This window comes from Apus apus, chromosome 1, assembly GCF_020740795.1.
Source record: "Apus apus isolate bApuApu2 chromosome 1, bApuApu2.pri.cur, whole genome shotgun sequence".
In the NCBI taxonomy this organism is placed as follows: domain Eukaryota; kingdom Metazoa; phylum Chordata; class Aves; order Apodiformes; family Apodidae; genus Apus; species Apus apus.
The window spans coordinates 175,289,143-175,306,238 of NC_067282.1; positions in this window are offsets into that span (position 1 = coordinate 175,289,143).

Below are 17,096 nucleotides of genomic sequence, written 5' to 3' on the forward strand. Positions count from 1 at the left end.
AAAAAAAGAAGAAAAAAAAAACAGGCAATGGGATTTTCTGTGGCTTCACTGTTTATTTCTTTCTTGTAAATTCATTCCTATTTAGGTTACATATTTTTTAAAGAAAGTACTTACATTTTAGTAATACAATTTATTGTCCTGTTTTGGATAACGATTTTTGATGTAACTAGGGTTAATGTTTTAGTTAGTGTCAACCCTAGACTTCCTAAATTTGTTTCATGATGAGCATATCATGATACTGACCTTGAATTAATTAGATTAGAAAAATACTCATTTAAGTCTTCTTGTGTGTAGTCTGGTTTCTGAAACATTGGAGGTCAAATTTTTGAGATTTTTCTTTCCAACCACACCAGGAATTTTCTCTAAAAACAGATAAAAACAAAGCTGAGGCACTCTGCTAATTGAAAGAAATTCCAGAAAGTGATGCTTGAAGAGCAGCACAAACAATTGCAAGAGTCATGTTTAAAATCACAGAGGTTGGCTTCACTGCCTTTCCTGAGTGGTGAGCCTTACTGCAGGCTTGAAATTTATAAGCAGTCACCAACTCACTTTTTCTTGATTTTTAGAGACATTGAGCATCAAAACTTCTCCTTGACAACAGCTATCCAAAGCATTTAAAAATAAAGCTATTTTATGTAGGTGAGGTGGGCACCATAACCATTGTCTGAAGGCCTGTTAGGAAAGTAGAAGTGCTATGAAAAAATCTCTTTTAAGGCAGGGCTGTAAATGAGGTGAATACAAGTTGGGTGAATTCTTTTTCTTCTGTGGCTTTTGTTTGCACTGTGCTTGGTATTGATTATTAGCAGCTCAATCAGTTCCAAAATTCCTTTTCATTTTAAATAATGCTTCCTGTCTCTAATGGGATTTGCCAAATTTATCCTGTCCTCTCCAGGAAAAATTCTGAGCTTAGATTGCAGATAAATAATATAACCTGCTCTTGAATTCCCAAGCTGGACTTTTTTATTATTTTTTATTCTCTCCTGAACACTGTTTGTGTCTGCTTAGCTCAACTCATCTGTGGCACCATTGAGGACTGCATAAGATTCTTGGAATTATGAGGTAGAAAATGGATTTTAAAGCTTCTTACCCCCATCATATTTCAAACTTTCTCAACAAAAATTATTTTCTCTCTGCTCCTCTCAAGTTGCTTACCACTCAGCCAGCCCAGTTTTCACCTCATACATCACAGCAGGACCATCTGCATCACCTAGCAAACCATCAGCTTCCACTGTCCCAGCTTACTCTGAGAAATTAACTGTTGCCCATCAGTAGCAGATTCCTGTGGCACCTTTCCATCCATAAATTAGCAATGAAAATGGGTAAACTGAACTTAACCAGACAAAAAGCATTTTACACTTTTATTAATTGAGACTTACTGTTTGTAAGAGCCCTGAAAACACCACAGGACTGAATAAAACAGATCATCTGCCTTATAGGCTGTTTGTTCAATTATTTATGATACCAGCTGAGGCAACAAGGAGAAACCTCCACAAGGAATTTTCAGCAACAGGTAATTTTGCTGAAATAGCTGGAAACTATTTATCTGGCTGAAAAAAAGAGAAACTCAGCATACTTGAGCTAAGGTGAGAGTATAATGAGGTTCTAGGGCAGAGACAGATGAAGTGACCATATGTGAAAAGATTAATTTCAGTAGGAAACCATGGGAATGTGAGCAGAGGCTCCAGCAGTCAGTTTGGCAAAGGCGATATAAGTATGGAGGCTTGTCTGATCATCTTAATCACTAGTTGAAATCAACTGCAAAATCTTAAGAGAAAGTAGTCCTTCAAAACCCAAGCACTTCAGCATTTTTGGTCACATCAAAAAAACCCTGTCAAGATTATCAGACTGCCATGAAACAGTTTGGCCCACAATGCGCATCTCAAAAAGAAGCACAGAGAACCACAAGAACATCCTGCATGCTGCTTAAAAACTTACAAGACTCCTGTTTTCCAGCTCAGAAATGCCTTGGTCCAGACTCACAGCTACAACTGAATCAGGTGTTCAAGCACCTGGAAGAAACCCTTAAGGACACAAATCTCATCTTTGAAGACGCAGAATCTTTGTCCGCTGTGATAAACCTTATTTTCACTGGACATGGCCTAAGCAGATGTTCCATTCTCTGTACCTCAGTAGTGTTGCCATACTAACCAATGGGCAGATCCTTAGTTCTTTCATGAGCTGAGGAGACTGACTTAGTGATTTTCACCTTAGCCATCCCTCCACATCATGTGCCACCTTCCCTGTGGAGCAGAAAAAGGGAATGCCAGCACTGAAATCAGCACATTGCTGAAAACACTGAATCATCTCCATGACATTTCATATTTCCATGCCTCTAAATTGTCACTAAATTTAAGTGCTAACAGTCCCAAACTCATCTGGTACCATAGCACTGCAACAGATCACATCTGTTAATCACCAGGGACTCCAATATTGTAAGAACAAATTATTCCTCCTCTCCATACATAACTTAACCAACCCCTGTGAGAATATCTCAGCTGACCTCTTGAGACCACATACACACAGAGGAGCTCTCAGAAGGTTTGTATGATACTTTGCAACAAGCTCATGTTTTCTCCAGTTTTCATTTTTATTTTCTGGCCATAAGTATGAGTTATCCCTCAAAAAGGGACTGGCTCCTTTTTACTGCAACAGCTACAAAAAGAATAAAACAGGTGCTCCAGATTTGGGAGTTACAGCCATGAAGGCTAACAGCAGGAAGCAAAAGGCAATATTCCTTCTATATATTTTTTAGTTGCCAAGACTGACATGAGTGTGTCCTTATGTGCAGAAAAAGTTGAGATTTCCCACTTGGAAGGCCCTTGCTCCATGTTATTTTTAATTTGTGGCATACTCAAAGGAGGTCAGAGTGCTTTTATTTGCTATTTCTTTTAGTAATCTATGGGTCAATGTATTTAAACTCAGCTTATTTTTTTGTCAGTAAGCAAGGTTGTTTTTTTTCTTATTTCTATGATTCTGCAAGTCTTTGTGGTTCCCACTGAATGCTTTACTGGCATTTCTGGCTGATCTGCCTCTGCTTTCCACACTTCTGGTAACAGTCTTGTAAATAGTCCAGCAGGCAAATGGTGTAGACATCATTACATTCATTGTTCTTCTCTTGCTATTTAGGGCTGGTTTCCTGCAGGTGAGGAACACTCACTGACTACCTCAGTCATGGCCAGGATCTCCTTTGCTAGCACCTGAGCAGTTGCTGGATGGCAGAGGAGCAGGTGCTCACACATGCCTGGGGAGGAACTGGATCAACATGCTACAGTCTGACTTCCACACCAGGACCTTCTCATCTGGTATGTGTCCTGCACAGCATTTCCAGCAGCAAGGGGGAGCAGAGGGAGGAAGAACAGGAGACAAAGCCCTGGTGAAACTACAACTTCCACCATTCCCTGCATGACTCTCACACTTCCCTGTGAGACCTGGAAGGAGCAAACCAGGATGGCCAACTGGCAGAATACTCTCCACAAAAATATCTTCTTGTGGTTTGCTGTGTGGTGAAATTTCTACTTTCCGTGAAACTAACAGACTGCCTCTGTATCATCTCTTGGTTCCAATCCTGCTTTCTGCAACTTGCTCTCACTGCTGGCAGCCAAGGTCCACAGTCCTTGACAGCTCTTCCCAAAAACTGTTATTTCCTTCATTCTCCTGCTGTACCATGAGGGCTCCTTTCCTCTGGCAGCCCCCAGCATCCTAGGCTTTAATAAGCTAATGTAGTGTATTCCTCAGAAACATTGGTGGAAACTTAACCTGGTGAATAAGAAAAGCTGCAAGGGGGGGTGGGAAATGCAAGGGTTGAAAATTCATCTCAGTGCTGGTAAGAGCCGGGTAAGCTATTACCGATATTTCAACCATGGAAAAGAGGGTAGGTAGCCAGGATTGCTGTGAGGTGTCTGGGCTCAGCAGGTCTGTGCTTAGCCATATAGTGCTCCTTGTTTCCTGCCATCAGCTCACCAGGAGGCTGGCTGGAGGGCACTTGGCTGGCACATGGAAAATGGATGCAGAGATACCTGTGTAATGCATAATCCAAAGAGACTGAAAATAGCCACTGGCTGCTCACAGCTGCCTGTACCAGTTCTCACCGTGTTCACCTCTGGTCCCTCCTGGCCTGGCCACAGAGGCAGCTGGCTCCAGGGATCCAGTGGTGCTGGGCTGTGTGTTGCATTTGGCTGCCTTCTCCTCCTGCTCCGGCACACTGGCAGTTTGCAGCATCTCCTTGAAAGCTGCCAGCCTTCTTTTCCTCTTCCCTGTTTATACTGGATCATGTTCACCATCCTCTTGGCTCTGGCTTGCAGTCATGTCACAGGCATTCTAAATTCACCCACAGTGCTGCAGCTCTGAGCACAGAGAAATGAAAGTGCTCTCTGTTCCCTTCACTTGCAGAGGGCAGGAGCTTCTCTTCCTGACTTTTATGAGAATTTGTCAGCCCCTCTCTCCCAGCATGACTCCACCTTCCTTCTCAAGGTGTAGGGATCTCTTTTTCTCAGGAAGGGGAAAGGAAACTTGGATTTTAATTGACATCCAAGAGAAGAACACATGGTGGGGAAGAAGTAGGTTGTGTACTCACGATGGTAGGAGGTGTGTCTGCAGAACCTGGAGTGTTTATGGAAGGTGTGGAAGACACAGAGACAAATCTGAATTAAGGACTTCTGTTCAGCCCCAGTTGAGCCTGGTATCAGTGACATGCAAAAGCAGTGGCTGATCGCCCCATTAAGGACAGCTCTGACTTTCTCATGCTAGATGAGATAGATGATCCTGTTCCAGCTCAGCAAAGGTGTTTCTTCACCTAAGAAAAGGGAAGTTCAGCCAAGTGAGTTTGGATGCTGGAAAAGCCAGGGCCAGTGAGGCATTGCCGGCCACGTAACAAGAGCAGGGCAAAGACAACATAGGACCTCCACCAGGTTTTATTGCCCATTTGGTGGGGACACCTCAAAAGCTCTTGGCCCACAATCAGTTATTTTATTTCAGATATAATATTTTATGCCAGAGTGATCTGGCCCACCAAGAAAAGATCTGAGACCTGTGACCCTCGAGCTGGAAGACAAAGTGCACGGGCTAGAGGAGACTCACAGAGGAAGGGGGCAGCATCTGCAGACCTGAACTGAGGCACTGGGAGCTGGACAAGAGTCTGAGGGATCTGGTGGAAATACTTGGGAAATGGCCAAGACGGGCACAGTACAAGAACCATGCAGATAGCTAGGCAGAAAATGTGTTTACACATTGGGGGTATTTTTAAATCCGTCACTCAGTGCTGTGAAACCAAACCTCCCACTATGCTGCTGGTGGGGAGAGGGCACAGTGGCAGCAGCAGAAAGCAGGCATGAATGCAACAAAGCTCTCAGGCATCTTCTCCCTGATTTGACAGATCTAGGAGCAAACATGCTTCCACTGATATGCCTGTTATCTACAGAAAAGATGAATTCTGATCTCAGCAAAGCTTTCTGCAGAAGCTGAGAGACAGATGCTGGATACAGGAAAAGCTGCTTTGGCTCCTCTTCCAGCACAGACCATGGGTGGGGATCTCCTGAGCTGTGTCCCACTGCTTTCTTTCCCACCATGGCTCTCCACCACTCTCTGAGGGTATGTTTAGAAGATAGCGCTTTACTTTGTGGCGCTGCTTATACTTGCTCGTTCAGTGTAAATAACTGCATTAACTTTATAGGCAGCCCCAGTTTGAACTGACTGAGATTCGTGTAGCAAACTGGAACGACGCCAGGCCCACCAGAGCAGAGTCCTGTTAGTGTGAGGTGGAGCCCAAACAGCTCTCAGGATGGGAGGTCTCTCCAAACGAATGTGATCCCTCTGTGTTCTTGCAGATTAGTTTTAACACTGACACAATGGCTGCCAAATACTGAATCTGCCAGAAATGTTAACAAAAGGCACTTTGATCTCACTCATTTGTTCTTGTTAAGAATGTATTGTACTATTTTGCCTCCATTGTGGTCATAAGAAAAATGTTTTTACTTTGCATATCAGTCATGTTCAATAATCTACGTGCTGTGTTACACAAAGCTTCTGCTTTTCACTGCTACTTGCTTTCAAGCTGCTTAGTTTAGTAGTTGTTGCATACTATAAATTTGCTTAAATACCATAGGGAAGTTTTTTATTTTTTATATAAAAGACTGAGATTTCTGGATATTTCCTGATGTTGTCATCTAAATAACTGAATAGTTTAATTTTTATTATACGTGTAAGATCTACTTACAAGTCCATTTAAACTTTCATGGTAGTTCTTAAACCGTGGGCTTAGTAGTTGATACAGTTCACATATCTCTTCTTGGCACAAGGTTTACATTTTTCTAACCATGTATTTACTGTAAAAAGCATCTAATCTTCACTAATAAAATGATTCATTGACAATCATCTAGCAACAGTATTTCTTGAAATGCATCAGCCTCACAATGTACTGTAAAAAATACAGTATATGTGTCAAACAGTGTAATTCTCATCTTCAAACACAATGGAAGTTTATGGAAAATGTAATCCCCACTAACATGTTAAAAAAGAGGAAACTCCTGATGAGTAATTTGATGCCAAATCAAAGTACTATATTTGTTTACATATAAAATCGAAGAATAAGATGTGACATGTTAAACTTCTTGCCATGAGGTATGGAGTATACTGATAATTTGGCTTGACAACACAGTCAGCAATTATTTTGGAGAAGATACAGATAAACTTGCAAAATAGAATCAATATGCATAATTATCTCTGTTTCTTGATGTTCCCAAAATAGTGCTTTTATTCTTTATCTTTGAGAAACTACATGGAAAATTGTTATTTTCAAAATGGAAAGAGCATTCTGTTTTCAAAACAAATTGATTACTTGTGCTATGTATCACACTGTAGTTGATCTACTCTTGATCTTGTCTTTGAAGGTTAAGTTTCTAACATGTGATCAAGTGAAAAAAAAATTGTTATACTCTTTCTCCAAAGGTCACAATGCACGCACACTTAGAAAGTGCTACTCCCTTTTTAGAAAACTATACAATGATTCTTTTTGCAAAGAGAACTTTTATTTTGATCCCTAGATTATTGAATACGTCACAGGCACACACTTTCTTTTCTTCATGATGTTGTCATTTATAAGTGCTCTAATTTCATTAGTAAGAATTGGTAGGTTTCCTTTCTTGCTGTCCTTCTTTAATTTAGTGGGATATTTTCACAAAGAATCAGGTTTCCTCTCTTTGGAGGGTTACAGTCAAAAGGAGTATGTATTCATTATAAGATTTACTATCATGTTGAGTAAGTAGCAGGAACAGCGTACAATTGAGAATACTGAGCTTGACCCTGCCATGAGAACAAACATTCTTTCACACTCTGAACAAAACATAATGCAAAACTTAGCACAATTTAGAGAAATGTCATCATTTCAATCTATAAAGCTGCAATGGCTACTGTCTTTCCTGTTGGTGGCTGATGTAACCCACACCAGACATTACTAAGAGCATTAGGTGAACTCCTTGAAGTTGGTGCTTCAGTAAAATCATTGCATAATAGGTGCTACAAAACTGGTCTCTCAGCAGATTACACGGTCATCAGAACACCAGCTGACCAGGTAAACACCTTAACCTGCCTTCAATCCATGTGATGGCAGACACATGTTCAGGATTTCAAAATTTTGGGCCATTTCATCCTTATTTTCTGGAGCACACATTCATGCCAAAAACTTATCTGTCATCCATTGGATAGATGTGTTGCTTTCCTGTAGCTAAAACTGCACTGTTTAGCACATTGCCACTAAAGATATTGAACTTCATGCTGATGCAAGTGATGTTGGACTTCGAGAGCACAGAAGTGTCTGAAAACCAGCACTTTTACCATGCAATGAATTCACTATCTTAGAGATAAAATGACAAGACTTGGAAAACATTCAGCAGGAGAGGTTATCTGGAATTACCTAGATCATGCAGACTTGAGCATGAACCTCAGTTCAGGTTCTCAGTTTTGTCTTGCAGATTGTGCCACCTGCTTGTTCTCAGTCCTTCTCTCCAAGTACCTTTTTGCAGTTCTCAGTAACTATGATTAGCAAAATCACAGTGCCACTACACACTCCAAGGTGAGAGGATCAATTCTGACTAGCAGCAGTAGAGGTGGAGTGATCAAGACAGTGGGGGAGTAAACAGAGGGAAGAAGATAGAAGAGGGTACATTTTCCTTCTTTACAAAAATCCTTCAAATTCTGAACTGTTTTGCACAGTAAGCTATAAATTTCCAGTATGTGTCACATAATCTCTCTGTTCATGTTGTCAAAGACTCTCTGACAGCTGATAAAATTTAAGGCAAGTGGTAGCTGCTGTGCATTACTTGTTCAAAATGACAAACTGTGAAAATATGATTGATGTACGAATTCATAGGGGAGCAAAAAAAAAAAACAAAAAAACACACCAAACCCTTTGCCATTCTCTATGTCTGTTAAGTAAAATAGTGCAAAAAAGTGTGACTAAGCACCATTAGTAACTAGAAACTACAGACAGATACTTAACAAGTACTTCAGTACAAATTCAGTCTGATTCAAGCATTACTGGCAAGGTTTTATAGTAAACCTGAGATGCTTTTTGCATTGTTCTCTCTGTTGGTGCTCTCTGATGAAGAAATAAATCATCCATCTGTGTAGGAGAGACTCATACTGGGTAGCAGCCTTGTAAATTCACAGGCTGTTTAGAGCTTGTTCCTGCTTTTAGTTTTCAACCTTGCTGGTGTCTTGTTAGCCAACAACTAAGGTCACCTTTGTTACCTGGCAAGTATTTCAGATCAATGTAATTTTTAATCTTCAGATGATGGCTGTTTTTATGACACTCTTCCCTCTGCTGCATTTCAAGTATAAAGTGGGTACACAGCCTTATACTTCCGTGGGATTTTATGGAGTTTTAAACACTCAGCAACTTGAATAAACTATTATGTAAAATTCTCTATGCTTCTTTAAGAATTTCCCACTTGCAGATGTACAGGGGTCTGGCTGGGATGGGTTAACCCCTAGCTAGAGAGTATCAAGCAGAAGCATGGGAACTATTTGTTACTCAGTAGCTGAAGTATGCTTCAAGTAGGTACTCTGAATTAACCTGCCAGGGGAAGATCAGCTGGAAGAAAAGGTGAAAATGCTATTAGATTAGTAACTATGCCACTTATTGGGTAAATGTCTTGTATGAGCACCCTTTTTGCTTCTTTATATCAAGAAGTTTTGACAAGATTATATAATTTTGAAACCAAGAGCAGAAGTTGTAACTACAAGGAATGCAGGTAAAAATGCCTATAATAAAAAATGTACTACTCCTAAAATTTTAAGGTGCCAGGTTTTCAATCCCTATCACTTTGCTCAGCTTTAATTGTTAAAACAGAGTCTAAGAACATTTGCCATGGGCTGAATTTTTATTGAAAGTTTAAATTGAAAGTGTTCGCCCATTTTTCGGAATGACACATTAAGAAGATAATGTTATTTTACCCCTGTTAAAAATAGCATTATTTATCAGAGAAGTTCCAATGTCTTACTGCTTTGGATCTGGGATCTGAAATATGTCAGGGCTTTGTGTATAAAGTCCTGGCCTTTAGAATTTGCCTTTAATCATTCCTTGGGAAATTTGCCCAGACTTGTTTAAAATATAAAATTATGAAAATTCTCAGTTTGCCCTGGTATAAAATCATGTGTTAGAGGGAAATGTACCTGCATTTCACCAAGAATCCATGTCTTTTTAACATGCTTCATTATGGAGTGGAAAGGCACAAGAGTTTGCTTTCCTGCCACTACTGTTGCAGACACTCAGTATGTGACCCAACACATGCAAGGAAACTTTCCCATACACTCCCACTACTTTTCCTGATGCCTTCCAGCTCTCTGAAAGAGAAGGGTGAAGCTGCCTCATAACAGAACAGCTTGTGGAGAGTCCTGGAAGGAAAGCGTAAGCTGTGGAGGGAACAAGGAAGAGGGCACAAACTGGAGAATGGAGTTTGGATAGGAGGGGAGGAACACAGCACCCCTGGACTTCAAACCAGTCTCAAGACCCCTGAGCTTCTTCAGGCTCCAGCATTGTGTCCCTGGCTAATGGGATCTGATACATCTCCTTCAACGTCCAGCCCCTATGGAGCCATACTGCTGCTACCAGTTAATTTTAATAGCTTAAGGATAAAGTACCATCAGCTCCAGTTCTGAATGCCACCAACAGCCAAACAGGGAGTCAATAGACTTCCACTCACAGAACTGCTGCATCTTGTAATGCATGTGTTTGCATCTGTTTAGTTTCTAGTTTGCAACTACTTTAAAAAAAACAAACTGATTTTACGTGCTTTGAGGTTGAGGATTCACCTACTTCAATACATGCATTTATATTACCCACCGTGCTAAGCCAAGTGGAGTTTCTGTTTCTCGATGGTTTTAGTTTCTCATTGCATCTGGAGAATGAAATCCTAAATTAGGGAAACACTTAGGACTTCCAATTAACTTCTGAAAGCTTGATGAGTTCTAAAAATATCATGTAGAGCAGGAAATAGACCAACAGGCCTATGGTTCATTGCTGTGTTCGTTTTAATCCTTTGTATAATTTCTAAATATCCAGTGATTGCTCTACTAAATTTATTTGGAAATGCTACACATGAGAAGCAAAAAAAGATGCTACAGCAGAAAAAAAAAATGCAATTTCCTGTAGTTTAGTGGGAAAGTAAAAATTATTGTCATAAAGCATAGGGAATTTATGTATTAATTTTATGGTGAAAAAAACTATTTAAAGAAAGCTGAAACATAACACTTTTTAAAAATGGCTTATGCATAATTAACTACGTAATCTAGTTTGGTATTAAGCATTTCTTGATCGTAAAAATTGTAAGACAGGATTTTTTCTTCAATATTAATAACTTTTGAAGTAAGTCAACTTCAACCTCATTTTGACGGGGTTAAAGAAATTTGGAATAATGTGAGAAATGTGTATCTAATTAAGAAGACTTTTGAGAAACCAGGGAATCAATTCCCAAACCACAGAAACTCATTTTATGCATATGTAGCTCTTTTGAGCATATACAGAATTAAACCTGTTCAGTGAAGCTGGCAGAGGAATCAGTAATGGCAAAACAAGTATTTAACTGCAAATTCTCCATGCAGCCTGTAGCTTGAGCTGCTGTGTTTCTGATCCCACATAAGCTGACCAAGCAGGATTGTACAGCTGAGGCTATTGCTCCAAGAAGATTTTGTATGTATAAACTCTGAAATCATGGATTGCAATCTATTGTGCAATCCCAAGAAGCATTTGGAGACTTTTATTTAAAAGAAAATGGACAATTCCTTTTCTTGTCCCCACCGCTGGTGAGTACTGCCTATGGGCGCTGCTGGATATTAGAGAACTGAGGCTCTCTGATCAACAGCTTCAGGGCAACACAACCAAACCAGACTTAAAGACTGATCAAAATCATCACTGTGGATACAGAAAAGGCAAGTGCAGAAGGTACAGCTTAGCTGTGAATGTCATGTCCTGGCCCTGACTCAGTGATCAAAGGCATTCCAAAAGAAGCACTAAGTGTTTGCAAGTTGCCAAAGAATTTGGGTGCAGTATTAGGAAGAAGATGAAGAACAGATTATACATCAGTAGCAGCTACTCCCTAGTTTGATGAGGATGAATTTTAGAAAATATCTGGGAAGATATGCAAGCCTGTTACACATCCACAAAAAAACCTCAAGAACAGTGGTGTAATGTATATTGTGTTGTTGTGTTCCAAGTTACTATTTAAAGAAAATGCACGCAAAAGAAGGCTGCAGGGTAGAGACAGGAGAGAGAGCAGTGAAGGAAATGGTGAACTAAAAAAGAGAGGAGAGACTAGGAGACTAGGAAGGAATCATGATAGAAGGGCAGCTTTGAAACTGCGAGTATCCTGCTCTGAAGCTAAACACATATTGCTGGAAAGTCACATTACAAGAATTAACAAGTTTTGGCACCTCTTTCCTGCAATGACTCCAGGAGAGGAGGGGACACAAACATAAAACTGGGGAGCGAGCTTTCATGTTTGTCATGAACAAGAGACGTCTTGTTCTTGAAGAGCAAAACACAGTATATGCAGTTTGTGCCTACCCATCCCAGGAGGATGGACACAAGCTCTCAAAAAGAAAACAACAAGCTCTGCAGGACTGGTTTGCAACAGCATCTGGTGTCTTGGAAATCGCTTCTTCAGCCAGTCCTCTTGGCTGCTTTGGAGATGCAGTGATGTTCAGCTGCAATATGGCTAGGCTTGCTTCCCAGATAGTATCTATAGTGGTCTCCAAAGTACTGGAGGTAAATGGAAAAACTGCTCAGAATGTGTACGTGGCTGGAACAGACTCGCACCAGATGGCCATTCAAAATAGCAGTCAGGAGAAGTGTCACACTGAGCAGATGCAAGTCTTATCCTTGAGAAAAGTCTTCCCAGCTGCCATTTTCCTTTGAGTCATCTTCTGGAACTGTGCTTGTTTCACTCAGATCCAGTGTTGAGTCACAGACGCCACACATCAGAGCAATCCTCTTCGTTGTTGGGTTAAAGAGAGTACTTTAGACAAGTAAACATTTTTTTGCTTAGTACAGTCTCAGCTTTCTCTTATTTTCAATTGCTAGAACAGTGGCATGCCTTTTGAAGCACTAACAAAAATAAGCCAGACAGAGATTGCTAACAATAATAAAGAGAAACTCCTTGATTTTAAGGAACATTGGATCAGCCTTAAATTAACTCAGAACTTCGGCTTTCAGTGCGGTATTATAAAAGTTATTTTAAAAGCAAATGTGCTGAGATCTTTATAGATTTAGCTATGTGAAACAAAAAGTTCCTCTGAGCACCTGCATTTGTATGAAGTGTTCTTTCATGTTTCTGCTCTTGAGAAAGCTTTTTTCCCTTGATATTTCAAGAACTGCCTTTTTCAATACTTAAGCCAAGATTTCTTTGTACTAAAACTGGATAATAAAATACAATGTCATGAAAGGTAAAAACAGAACTGGAGGAGGTTTTTTTCATTTCCTGCTAATTTCCCCAAGCAAATTCTGAAAGGTTTACAGCCATTTCATCAATCACAAGTACTGTCTGCTCTCAGCATATGGTCTATTCTGATCTTCTTTCGGTTCCCAAAATAAAAAGCCAGGGGTCCTTTGTGGGTATCTTTCCTCCCCAGCTAGAAAACCTGTGAGAGCAGCACCATCACGCCTTTTCCTAAGCCCCAGTCAATCTGTGCCATGGAGGAACAAGTTTCAGTCCCCACTTTAGGCTAGCCTACAAAATACTTTACGTTTCCTTTCTCCAGCTGTTGGGCTCTGCCTCTAACCCTTCCTGCTGCTCTCCTGCGGTTATTCCTGTCAGTGCCTACCATTTTACTGAGGCAGGAGATTTCATTTACCATTTTCATGTAATAGGTTTTTAATTGCTTTCACTAAAAAACCTCTTTTTTTTGCCAAGTAATAGCTTTATGCTACTCAAAATTAAGGATTTGGGCCAATAGTGCTCAGTCAGTGGACCAACTCCAACAATTTCCTTAGAATCCATTAAACTGGGAGGAAGCTCGAAGGCATTTGCTCTTCTTCAGAGGTACCAGCCTCTCAAGATTTCCCAAGTTAATTATTCAACATGTAGAGTTTTCCAGGGTGCCATAAAATAAATAGAACAAGAAAGGCGGCTTCATAAAGCCTCAACAACACATACAAGGACAAAACTCTTTGCTCCATTTTTATTAATTTGATGTATTTTTCCATGGCGCTGGACCAAGTTATGCAATAAAAGGAAGACTGTCAGCATTTTTTTGGACTACTGCATTGCCCTGATTCTTTGGCATCTCTGAGTAAACGTGCATGATTTTCATATGAAGAAAAAACATCCTGCTTGTAGGTGGTCAAACACCTACTCCCCAAGCTAGTAAGGCAGCAGAAACTGTTGTCCATAGCGTGCTTGATTTGAGAAAAATAGGATGTTGTCTACATATTTTCACAATGCCATTTATAAGGCAGTGTTTGTGGCTTGCTACTGTATGAATGATTGCTTTTGACAGGAGAAATAAAATTGTAGTACAGGACTTTGACAGGAATAGTCAAAAGGCATTTTTTTTAAAACAAAGGCTGAAGAAATCAACTACTTTAGAAAACTGAATAAATTATACTCCCAGAGCTGCTTTGCTGACTTCCGGAAGAGAGACTCCAGAAGTCTGTGAGCAAGTCCAGCTTCTTCCATCTAGAGACAATGATTCTGCCATACTTTACATCTTCTGTCTTTCTGTTGAAACTGTACTGGGTCTGGTTGGGATGGAATATGGTACATCAGCATATTCAGATGTCAGGATATTTGGTTTCTGTAAGGAGGTTCATCTGGAAGCAATGTATATGTTTCAGTTCTTTGTAGAAAGTGCTTAATTCTAATTTTTCACGAAAGCCCTTTCTCCTGGAACAACTCATCTGCTTAAAATTAGGCATGTACTTGTTTGTCTTGCTGACTTGAGGCCATACAATATACAGTCATCTGATGCTGAGTAATTTATGTCCTTGCATAAATCAGTGGGCAGCCAACAGACAGACTCGATGCAACAGTTTCATGTATGCATTCTTCTTCTATGGTCAAAAGACCATGGAAATGAGCTCATACTCCATGCCTTTGAAAGTCCCTTCCTTTCTCTGTCATCCTGGTAAAATGCAATGGTTTATGATTATTTCCAAGATTTTTGAGTTGTTTACAATCCTCAGCACAGAAAAACTGTAGACTTCCCTATCTGCTCCAGTGTTCGGAATGAAGGTTAAAAAGATGACCATAGTTCCTCCTCTCCTTTCACCCTTCTGAAAGAATTAAATCTATGGAGGTTGTATAAAGCCTGAAGAAGTCTTAGTCCTGTAGGAGAGCCAAAGACTTAAAAGAAAGCCGTGTGACCTGCCCCAGGTAGCAGAAATGATTCTGTAAAGGGAGAGTTGTGGGAATCTAACTGCAAGTTTCCAGGTAACTCTGAGACACAAATAAAGTGTCCTGAGCTAAAATGCCCTTGCAAACACTTCTTGTTGATCTTCTTGAGTTATGGATGGGCCTTCACATTGCAAACAGCTGAGCTAGCATGTCCTCTTTGCATACAGAAAGAGTTTTTCATACCTCTACGGAAAGTATAAGCACACCCCTCATCCTTGCCAGATGGCAGAAAAGATGTGATAAATGCAGAACTACAGAATAGAATGTTTGCATAGCCGTGAATAATGCAACAGAGAAGAGGTAAAAACATCATCATGGATGAGTCCAGACTGGTAAAATCCCTGTTTCCAGCTCTGATCTAGTTTCTTGGCATGTACTGATGCTTATGGGTTATACCCAGGGAAAGGAGAGACAGTGCCAGGTAAAGCACACACTGAAGCACAGGTCTTTCTGGGATTATTTACCTGACTAACTGCATTCAGTAGGTTTCAACAGACCATCCTACAGCACACCGAGAGCAGTGAAATCACAAGGGCTGACTGTACTGCAGCTCCCCCAGTTCAGCTCACCTGCAGGGTGGCACAGGAGCCTTCCAGAAGGGCAGGGGGACTTGTGATCCCAACATAGGGAAAACCCGAATCCCCTCCCTGGGCAGGGTGTGGGGTGTGTAGGGCATCACCAGGCAGCAGTGTCCATGGGCAAGGAAAAGCAGCCACAGGCCAGCTTCTGCCTTGGCAGCTCTCACAACACCAACGCAGCAGCAAGGGGGATGAACAGAAAAGCTGGCAAGGTTTGTAAAAAAATGAGCTGCCTCAAAATATTTGTCTGTGTTAGGCTGATTTTCAAATCCCTTCACTTTTAATTCATCACTCTTTTCTACCTCACTGTCATTAATTGTAGAGAACATTCAGGGGCATTTAAAGATCTTCCCATAAGCTGCATGTTAAACATTTAATTCTTGAATTATATCTTAAAGCCAAAGGAGGACTAAAGACGCAGCATCTCTCAACATTTTTTAATTTAGTGGAGGGGGTCAGAATTGTTGCTAAAACCAGAGGCAACTAAAAATATTGTAAGACTTATGAAAAATATCCAATTTTTTTGTATTAACCAGAACTGACCAAGTATCACTGAATTTTCCGATTTACAGTGGCAATAAAGCATGTGGATTGAAGAACTGCAGCTAATGAACAATCCTTCCTTCCCCTCAGAGCCCCTTTAGGACATGGTGGAGAACATGTGTGATACTGATACATTAATGCCTTGTGTGTGCCTCCGGTCATGAACGGCGTCTCTAACATGGCAGGCAGGAGAACATCTGAACCAGGCTGACATCGGACCAGACTGCAATATCTGAGTTTTATGAGTGCAAGCAGAACAGACAATCCTCTCTACCCTTACTTTAGTAGTTTCCTTAAAGTCTGGGAAACTACAGAGAAAGTAAACAGCAAGGTAATTAAAATGTATATTGCTTACTTCATCATTATGGGTGGTTGAAAGTTTTTTGGAGGAAATATTTTTTCTTTAGGAAATACCTGTGCTTTGAAGAGAAAAAACATCTGTTGCAAATAGTTTTTTTTCTCAAATTACATATTATCCAAGCCTATTTTAAAAATTATCAAGATGTCAAACTTCAAAATACATTTTTAATATACAGATTCATCTTTGGTCCAAATAATTTTTCAGAACTTCAAATTAATTGTAGTGAAAACTGTAAATGAGAGTCAGAATCTAAATGAAAAGTTTACAAATATTGACATACAATGTTATAATTTATTAAAATAAACATTTTATGTCTTATTTAGTAGATTGCTACAATGAACATGTGTAAGGGTTTGATTTTTCATCCTGAATCAAGTTAAGGCTTTTTTTTCAAATAGCATCTTTCCCAAGAAAAAAATATTATTCCCTCATCAGCTCTATTCCTTATGAACCTTGATTTAACAAGTATATGATTCTCTGATTTCTGCCAGCAGATCACAGTGAGAATACACTGTGGTAGAAATTAACTCCATCTTCTATTCTGAATTGTCTTAAGCAGCTCTGTTATTATAATGGGCTTGTGGGCATATATTATACAATGACACAAGGCATAACCTTTCCCTTTCAAGCAGTTTCTCATTTCCTGACTTCAACAAACATAAGAGAATATCACATGGTAAAAGAATGCTGTGAAAAGTACATTGAATCATCTGGCAGTATTTAAACCATGAG